Consider the following 9,566-nt stretch of genomic DNA (forward strand, 5'->3'; position numbering starts at 1 on the left):
GTGAGTTGTAAACTGCAAATCAGAGCTGCCTGCCCTTTACCTCTAGGATGTAAGCACGTGATCTGCTGAGTGTGTGCTGCTCACAAAGGGCTGAGGGTGACTTGCCATAAAATGCAAAGATTGAGTAAACAGAACATGTGGAGGCCGATAATTTCTGAGAAAGTGAGAGGAGCTGGTGGTCAGACTTGTGGAATGATTAAGAGGCAGGTTTTAGTGATTGGATTGAGCTTGGCCAGGCAACAGACTGGAAAGAAAGATAAGGAGTGGTTTTTGCAGCCATTCGTCATCCTTACACAGCAGGGCCCTAAGAACTGGAGAGTCTCAGGAGTGCGTGCGTGCGTGCGTGCGTGCGTGTGTGTATCTGTGTGTTCAGCTTTATGGGAGGAAAGGACAAGAGGATCTTTAATAGAAGTTGGAATCTATGCAGAGAGACTGGGCTTCCTCCTTGAAATCAAATGATACTGGCATTAACAAATAAAAGGGGGAAAAAAGATGAAGGAGTTTCCAGTTGGAAATCAAAGAAAATGATGTATAAAATATTTTTCAAACATTTGACAGTTAAGTCCTTTGGATTGATTCTGGGGAGACATTTTAGTTCACTGGGTATGAGAATGTACCTGATTTCACTGATCCAAATAACAAAGAGTTATAGTAAGTGGCAGAAAAGTCAAACCAAAATGAATAATGGGCAGGAAGGTAAAATAAAGAAGTGGGCAAATTGGGACACTTGGGAAGATTCAATGCTTGTTGTGGCTCGGAGGGGGGCTCTGAATAACAGATTGCACCCCTGGTGGCTACAGGAATATGGATTGGGACAAGGGTGCCAAGCTGGAGAGAAGGGTGCCCTGGATAGAATTAGACGGAAGGGATGACACAGCAGCAGTGGGGCGAAAGTACGCCAGAAAGGACCGTGGAATCTGTGTGGTTGGAAATGCCATTCTCAGACAATAAAACTGTGCATGGATGAATGTACCTGAGGCAACTTGACCAGAGTAATGAGACTAAGAAACAGCATGTGAAAGCTACACATGGAGATGCAGAAGCTATAAGGCTGAGGCAGAAGCCAGCTCCATATTTTATAAATCATTCTCCTAGGTGCCTGGGCTCTATAACCTGAGGTCAGTTTGACATCCTCTCCTTCCTACCCAGAGAGTCACATTCTGTTGTTTTCCTCCTAGCATCACTCTTGTTCCCCTGCCGCCATTTTAGTCTCAACACCTCATTCGGGGACACTGGTATGATGTCCCCACTGATCTCTGTACTGCCAGTCTTTTCAGCTGCATCTTTTCGGAAGAGCGCGTCATAACGATCTCAGATTTGACTGTATTCTCCTTGCCCCTCTCATTAGCTACCAGGTAGTAAGCCTGGGCCCACCCTAGCCATCCAGCCTCACCTCCCTCTTCTCACGTGGCCCCTTGTAGACACTTTACTCCCCTCCAGGCCTGTTCCTTTCATGCATTCCGATTCCCTTTCCATCTTTGGAAGATGCAGCTTCCTCTTCCCTTTTACCAGTGTTCTGTTCTCCCTCTTACGTCTCACAACGATGTCCCTCCTTCTTTTTTAAATCAAACAGTACTGAGTGTTGAAGCTATTTAAGCACAGACTGAGGGTCTCTGGAGGGATTTTATTCTGAATCTAATCTAGATCACACCGATTGTTTTATCACACTGACCCCCTCCTTCTGACCTTCTTTCTTATCTCCCTCTAAAGCAAAACACTTTGCTTCTTGAAGTTGGCACCTCCTGACATACTTGACATCCTGTCCAAAATTTATTTATTTTGCAACTTCGGGCAAATTTGTAAACCTCTCTTGCATCTCAGATTTCCATCTGTCAAATGAATAATACCTTATAGGGTTGTTGTGAAATGAAATTCCCTATTAAAGAGCTAGATACACAACAAATGCTAAGTAAATGGTTATCACCATCATTAATATTTTGTCTGAGGACCAATTTCTGAGTAAAGTAAGTAAGCTATTTCATTGCCTCCTGTGGTCTCATAAAACATACACAAAACTGGCTATCACTGATAGCCTCTTACCTATTAGGAATCTTTCAGCTTTTTACGTGATATATTGACATCCAGGAAGCAAGACTCCTCTATCTGCATTTGGTGAAGTGGAAAATAAACTCAAAAGACCTCTCGGTTAAGGCATCCTTAGGAAATCATTGAAACCTCATAAATTCAGATAATGAGACCTCATGTGCACAATTATCTGTCCAACCTCCTCTCCAGGCCTACTGACCCAACTGGACTTTTGATCTTTCCCCATCCAGCACCTCTTCCAGCTCTTTCCACCTCTGCTCAGCCATTCCTTACCAATCTCAATGCCGCCTTTTCTTTTGCCTCACACTTCTTTCCTTTGTTGCTGTTTCCCTGAGTCCATCCTAAGACCACTTCCTTTGTTCTACATGCTCTCTGTCTGAGCCATTTTGTATGGTCTCTTGACCTCAACTAGCATTTTCTATGCTGAAGAAGCCCAGTAGTAACCTCTGGTCCTAACCTCTCTCACAGACCCTAGCTCCATATTTGTCTCCCTAGACATGTCCACCCAGACGAACACAGGAACTAAAGCCTCAACACACACAAACTAAACGGCCTCCCTTTCCCCATATTTGCTCTGTCCCCATTATTTCCTTTCTCAATTAACAGCATTTTTTAATTACCGACGTCTTTGTCTACTTCCCTTACTCTTTGATTCCTTTCAGCTAGTTTTTTCTCATAGTGATTCTGATTCTTAAATATTTCTCAGATCTGGCCCTCTTCATTCTTTACTTTTCTCTAGGCTCTCATCACCTCTCACTTATACTAACTCAATAGCCTTGTCTGGTCTCCCTGCATCTCCTCTCTAAGCCCTCCAATCTTGTGCTCCATTTGTCTTTCTGAAACCTGAATTTGGGCAAGTCATATGCTTGAGTGAAAAATGCCAGTGCCTCTCTAATCACCCAAAGAATACAGCTCGAGCATCTTAGCATGGAATATGGGGCCTTTCCCTCTGTTCCTTACTGGCCTCAGTGATGACAGTCCCTCCATTGGCCTCTCTACGTACAAATCCAGCCACTCCGACCTTCTCCCTAATCATCTTTCCAGTCTCAGTGGCCTTCCCCTCACTATGCCTTTTGCCTGAAATACCCTTTCCTCCCTTCTCTGCTTATCCAAATTCTGCTCTCCTTTATGAGTAATGCCCTGGACTCTGAAGCTTTCTTAGCGCCAGTAGACATGGCTGCCGCAACTTTTAGACGTATGTCACACCTTGTTCTCATGGCTGGTCCTGCACACCATCACCCTCCTGCAGTGTAACTGGTCATTTGTGTTGTCTGACTCCCCAGCAAGACTGTGAGTTCCCTGAAGCCTGGAAGGATATTTTATTTATCTTTTTGAGAAAGAAAGTGTTCACCCAGTGCTGTTGCTGCCTGTAAATCCCCACTGAATGATGGAAGGAGTGTCTGCTTTCATTTCTCAGGACTTTGTTACAAAACTCAAATGAGAGGGTATTTTTGAAAGAACATTATAAACTAAACTACAAATATAAGAACCCTAAATAACCCAGACTTTCCCTGGGCCCTAAAATGACACCACTTCTGGGTGAATGAAGGAGATTCTTCACTTCCCGGAAGTCAGACTTATTCTTAATCAAGACCATTTAAGACTTGGAGTGGAATCAACAAAAGCCAAATTGTCTTTTGCAGCCTGTTTTTCTGTGTTCTGTCAGCGCAAATGACGTTAAAATATGCATTTCAAAATACATTCTAATGGACTATCTCAGAAATATATAAGTAACTAATTAATAATGTGGCTAACAGGAACAGAAAATATAATAGGATTCCAACAGATTTTAGAGCGTTGTTTTAGACAAGTGTGGAGCCTGAATAATGGCAGGAGGGAGGAAAATACTAAACGAACAGGACTGTTCAGAGCCTGAAATGCAAGAAAGTTGAGTAGAGATGCAGAGCCCAATTCCTGGCTCCTGGACAATCTGTTTGAAGTGCGAAGCTATGGTGGATGTAGCTGTCCCCAGCAAAGTGCTGCAACTAGGGCTACCAAAGTTAGCAAATTAAAATACAGGGCACCCCCATACTGCAGGAAGCATACTTATACTAAAGACATTATTTGTTGTTTATCTGCAGTTCAAATTTAACTGAACACTCTATATTTTATCTGGCAAACTAAGAGGCAACCCAAGGGACTTTAATATCTTTGAACCTGATCTCAGTGGCTCTAGGGCGTTTGAGAGAAAGAATTATTATCGGCTTTCTTATTGTAAACAACCAGAATACTTTAAGGCCACAGTTAAAGTGGTGGTGGACCGCCATCTAGTGGAAAAATTGTGAGAGTGCAAGCTTAAGTTGGAGGCGTAGAAGGGGTTTTTTCTGGAGTCTGCAAGGAAGGATTCTACTCCCGCCAACGGCACACTGTTGCACTGTGGGAGGGTGATCACATCAAGAGGATGGGGACTGTGGGGAGGGGGCACAGGGGGAGGGTGATGTAGGAGGAGTGCTGAAATGTGCGTGCCCTGTGATTTAAGGAGAGAAGTCGCCTGACCATGGCCCTCCAGCATGCAATGTCTGCTCCCTCACTCCCACCAAATCCAAAACAAAAGCTATAGCTAACTGTAGCTCAAGATCCTTCCAAATGGGGTTGGCTCAGAGGCATGTGGAACTGTGACATTCTGCGGGTCTAATCCCAGGTGATTATTATGAGCAATGGAAGAAGTCATCCAAAAGGTAACACTGTGGCTACAAGCTCAGATTTTAAAAGGGCTGAAAAGATGTACAAGTTAAAAGGAGGCACATCCTGGAATTTCAAGGGTAATATCTCAAGGTGTGGAGCCCAGAAACTCAGTGCTGCAAAACATGCTAAAGACCAATACTAACCGTAAGACTAGCAATGATAATAATAAAACCAAACTTGGAACAGGAAGAGCAGGGAAAAGATAAATGTACTTCTCAAGGAGCACATTATAACGTCAACATATAATACCGAGAACATATGACTCTTATTTTAGTCTGTGTTCTCCAGAAAGGACAACATTCTAGAAATTAAAAGCGTTGGGCGAAAAAACACAGGATGGTCTCAAAACCCAAACAGGAGTCTTATAGCTGATTTATACTTAATTATAGATTATATTTAATTCTGTATTTCTTCCAGAGCAGAACAGGAGAGGATCTCTAAGATTTAAAAGATTTTCTCTAAGATTTAAAAGAGGCAATTGTCCTAATTTTCAAAGAGATGATTTGTAGAAACTAAAGGAGAATAAATGTAATGTAAAATTCTCATAAATAAACCATTGAAAGATGGTTTGTGAACATTTAGATTAAAATAATCATAAAAGACAATAGGTGTTCCTTATGAATGAGCCATGCCAAACTAGTCTTATTTATTATGTTGTTAGGTTTCCAAGAACATTAAATTATTAGAGTGCTATAAAGAGAATATGTTTTGATTTTAGTGAGTCATACAGCAAAGTTTTTTTTTTTTTTTTTTCTCAAAATCCTTTTCTAAAATCCTGTAAACGGCAAAGGATGGCCCTGGATGATAATATAGTGAAGGAGGATTTTAGCTAGTTTAACTCTCTACTCAAAAAAGTGCCCATTAATATTTTCAAGGAGTTACGTCAAAATGTTCTGTACTTGCTTGTATCCTGTTTACTAATTTTGAATGACTTGGTCATAAAATTCATAGAACATACTGAACAAACTTACAGGGAGAAAAAAATTGCAAAAATATGGCTAATCTATATAAGGACTCCAAACCATCTTAACAGTGTCAATAATGGGTTAAAATTAACCAAATGAAACTAAACAAGCAACATAAATGTTTGTACATTTAGATTCAAAATGTCAGTTCTACAAATACAAAATGAGAGAGAATGGCTTTAAAACAGCTTCTATTAAAATGACCTAGGGGGTCATAGTTGACAAAAAGTTTGTCTTGGATCAAGAATATGAACTGGCTAAAAAAATAAATAAAGGCCAATTTCTCTCCAGACAACATAAATTGAAGAGAAAGTCCTATGTGAGGGAGGCGAACAGTCATACTGCACGGTGCAGTTGACGAGAACTCCAAGTAAGGTTCAGTTCTGGCTCCATTCTTTTGTTTTTTTAATCATATTGGAGTATGGTTGATTTACAATGTTGTGTTAGTTTTAGGTGTACAGCTACGTGATTCAGTTATACATATATCCATTCTTTTTCATATTCATTTCCCGTATAGGTTATTACAGAATACTGAGTAGAGTTCCCTGTGCTATACAGTAGGTCCTTGTTGATTACCTATTTTATATATAGTAATGTGCATACGTTAATCCCAAACTCCTAATTTTATCACTCCCCCCATCTTTCCCCTTTCATAACCATGTTTGTTTTAAAAGTCTGTGAGTCTGTTTTGTAAATGAGTTCATTTGTATCATTTTTTTAGATTCCACCTGTAAGTTATATCATATATTTGTCTTTCTCTGTCTGACTTACTTTCTCTGTCTGACTTACTTCTCTTAGTAATCTCTCGGTCCATCCATGTTGCTGCAAATGCCATTATTTCATTCCTTTTTATGGCTGAGTAATATTCCATTGTATATAGGTACCACATCTTTATCCATTCCTCTGTTGATGGACATTTAGGTTGCTTCCGTATCTTGGCTATTGTAAACAGCACTGCAGTGAACGCTGGGGTGCATGTATCTTTTCGCATTATGGTTTTCTCCAGATATATGCCCAGGAGTGGGATTGCTAGAATCTCCATGCTGTTCTCCATAGTGGCTGTATCAGTTTACATTCCCACTGCTCATTTTCTGATTGGGTTGTTTGTTTTTTTGATGTAGAGCTGTATGAGCTGTTTGTATGTTCTAGAGATTAGCCCCTTGTCTGTTGCTTTGTTTGCAAATATTTTCTCCCATTCTGTGTGTTGCCTTTTCGTTTTGTTTATGGTTTCCTTTGCTGTGCAAAAACTTTTGAGTTTAATTAGGTTCCGTTTTATTTTTGTTTTTATCACTCTAGGAGGTGGGTTCAAAAAGATACTGCTTTTTATGTCAGTGTTCTGCCTGTTTTCCTCTAAGAGTTTTACAGTATTCGGCCTTACATTTAGGTCTTAAATCCATTTTGAGTTTATTTTTTTTAATTTATTTATTTGGCTGCATTGGGTCTTTGCTGTGGCATGCAGGATCTTTTTTGCACAGCACAAGCTTCTCTCTAGTTGTGGCACGTGGGCTCTAGAGCACAGGGGCTCAGTAGTTGTGGCACTCGGGCCCTCTAGTTGTGGTGCACAGGCTCTAGAGCACGTGGGCTTAGTTGCCCCATCGCATGTGGGATCTTAGTTCCCTGACCAGGAATCAAACCCACGTCCCCTGCATTGGAAGTTAGATTCTTAACCACTGGACCACCAGGGAAGTCCCCATTTTGAGTTTATTTTTGTGTATCGTGTTAGGGAGTGTTCAAATTTCATTCTTTTACACGTAGCTGTCCAGTGTTCCCAGCACCACTTATTGAAGAGACTATCTTTTCTCCATTGTATATTCTTGCCTCCTTTGTCATAGGTTAATTGACTATAGGTGCATGAGTTTATCTCTGAGTTTTCGATCCTGTCCCATTGGCACCACTCTTAAAAGGAACATCCACAAACTCATATTCATTTGAAGAGAGGAATTTAAGATGGTAAAGAGTGAAACTGGGCCACTCGAGGCCAGGGCTCTGAGGAATGACATACAGTCCTCAGATTTTGTGATATTAGGTTTATTCTTTGTAGCACGTGGAAAGCAAAACTCTTATCAGTTAAACGATATTGACTTCCTCCTAGTAGAAGAGAGAACTTAATAATAATTAAAGCTTTCAAACATTCTGTAGGCTCTTGTGTAAAGGAGCTAGCCACCCCCTCCTTTGCAGCCCCCCTAGAAAATCAAGACTGAATGATCCTCCATCAGTGGTGGTATAGAGATCATTCCTGCATTTGCCAGGTGGTTGGACTTGTCAGCTTAGGAGTCTATGCTTCTAAGAAGTTTTCACCATTTTCTGTTTGCTTGGTCTATCATTCATTCTCAATGAACTTATTTTGTTTTCAGTATACTATTAGATTGCCTAACACTTTAAAGCTAATTGTTGCATATAAGCACAGATCTTAAAGCCCTTCACCCTTAAATTCTTGGCTTTAGATATCTACTGTTTTGCTATGCATACCAGGCGTTACTTATCGGAGTGGCAGGAACCTAAATCAGTTAAGATCTGGAGGAGAAAATATCCAGCGCCCTTGTAGGGCTTTGAAAACAGCAGTATGCCGTGGTGACTGATGGCAAGAGAGGAGGAACAGCACGGAACTGAACAGTTGTTGTTTTTACCCCTTACATAGAAGAATCTTTTCCCCTTACGTCTGTTTTTAGGCTGCTCATTTCATGGGCGTCATGAGACAAAATGTGAAAACAAAAGAGAGATGTGTATTTTAAAAGACCTAGCTACATCACAATATAAGACACTATTTCAGTGTATATGTTGCAATCCCTAAATTAAGGCTACTAGGATCCTTGCGTGGCTGTAGAATACTAGTGCAAAGTTACTAAATACTGTTGGTCTTTAAAACCCTACACAGATACCCGGACATGCATTTGTGTAGCTAAGACACTTCTCCATTTCTAAATACTTTTCCTTTTCAGTTCTCATGAGCCATGACGCTAGAACTAGTACGATGGATTTAAGTTAATAATTGCTTGTAATACATGTTTAAAAAAAAAATTGTGTATTTTCCAATGATCGTAGCATTGGAGGTCCAGGATGGCACCCGACGTACACTCGTCAAATGCACAGTGAGGTGGTCCGAGAGGAAGACCAGACCAGCCATGGCCCCTCATTCCCTCCCCCCCCCCCCCCCCCCCCTCCAGAAAAAAAGACCACTGGAAATATCAGTCATGGTTCACAATTCTAGAGGCTTAACCTAAATAGCCTGGCGCTTCTCTCGGTAATCCTATCCCTGCAGGGCCCTAATTCCAGAGAAGGGCTGGGGCTCAGCTTTGCTCAGGCTCGGTTCTGGGTTTGGGGCTAGAACATGGTTTAATGGCAGGAGCAAAGACGCAGTCCAAGAGGCCCAATTCCTCCCCCAGCAGGAGACGGGAGGATGCCAGCCTCCACGGGATCCTGCCCCATGGCGGGGACCTCACGTGGGCTGCCCGGGACACAGCTGGTCAGCCGAGTGGAAAGCAGTGACGAGTACGGTGCTCTTCACTGGCGTGAGAGGGGAGACGCGTCATTACAGAGAGAAACCCAAGGGTAGACTAGTTTACTGCTTACAGCGGACACTGTGGCTCATCTGCGTAGCGAGGCAAGAAAACAAACGGATACAAACTTCGGAGGTGACACAGGCCACCCTCTTTCTTCAGGGCCACCATCCAGAGGTGTGGGGAAAAGGGCAGGGCCAGGCCTCTTCCTTCCCAAATCAGTGTCCAGAAAGATGAGTCCACAAAGGGGGAAATGCCCTACTTCCACCCCCATCCATAGACTCCAGTCTTTCCTAACACTTCACCCGCCGTCTACTCTGGGGCATCCCGACCCTCCCCAGCAGGGGGGCCTCTTCACTCCTCGGCCCCAGCA

The sequence above is a fragment of the Monodon monoceros genome, unplaced genomic scaffold (genome assembly GCF_005190385.1).
Source record: "Monodon monoceros isolate NGI ecotype Baffin Bay Population unplaced genomic scaffold, NGI_Narwhal_1 Super_Scaffold_2, whole genome shotgun sequence".
In the NCBI taxonomy this organism is placed as follows: Eukaryota; Metazoa; Chordata; class Mammalia; order Artiodactyla; family Monodontidae; genus Monodon; species Monodon monoceros.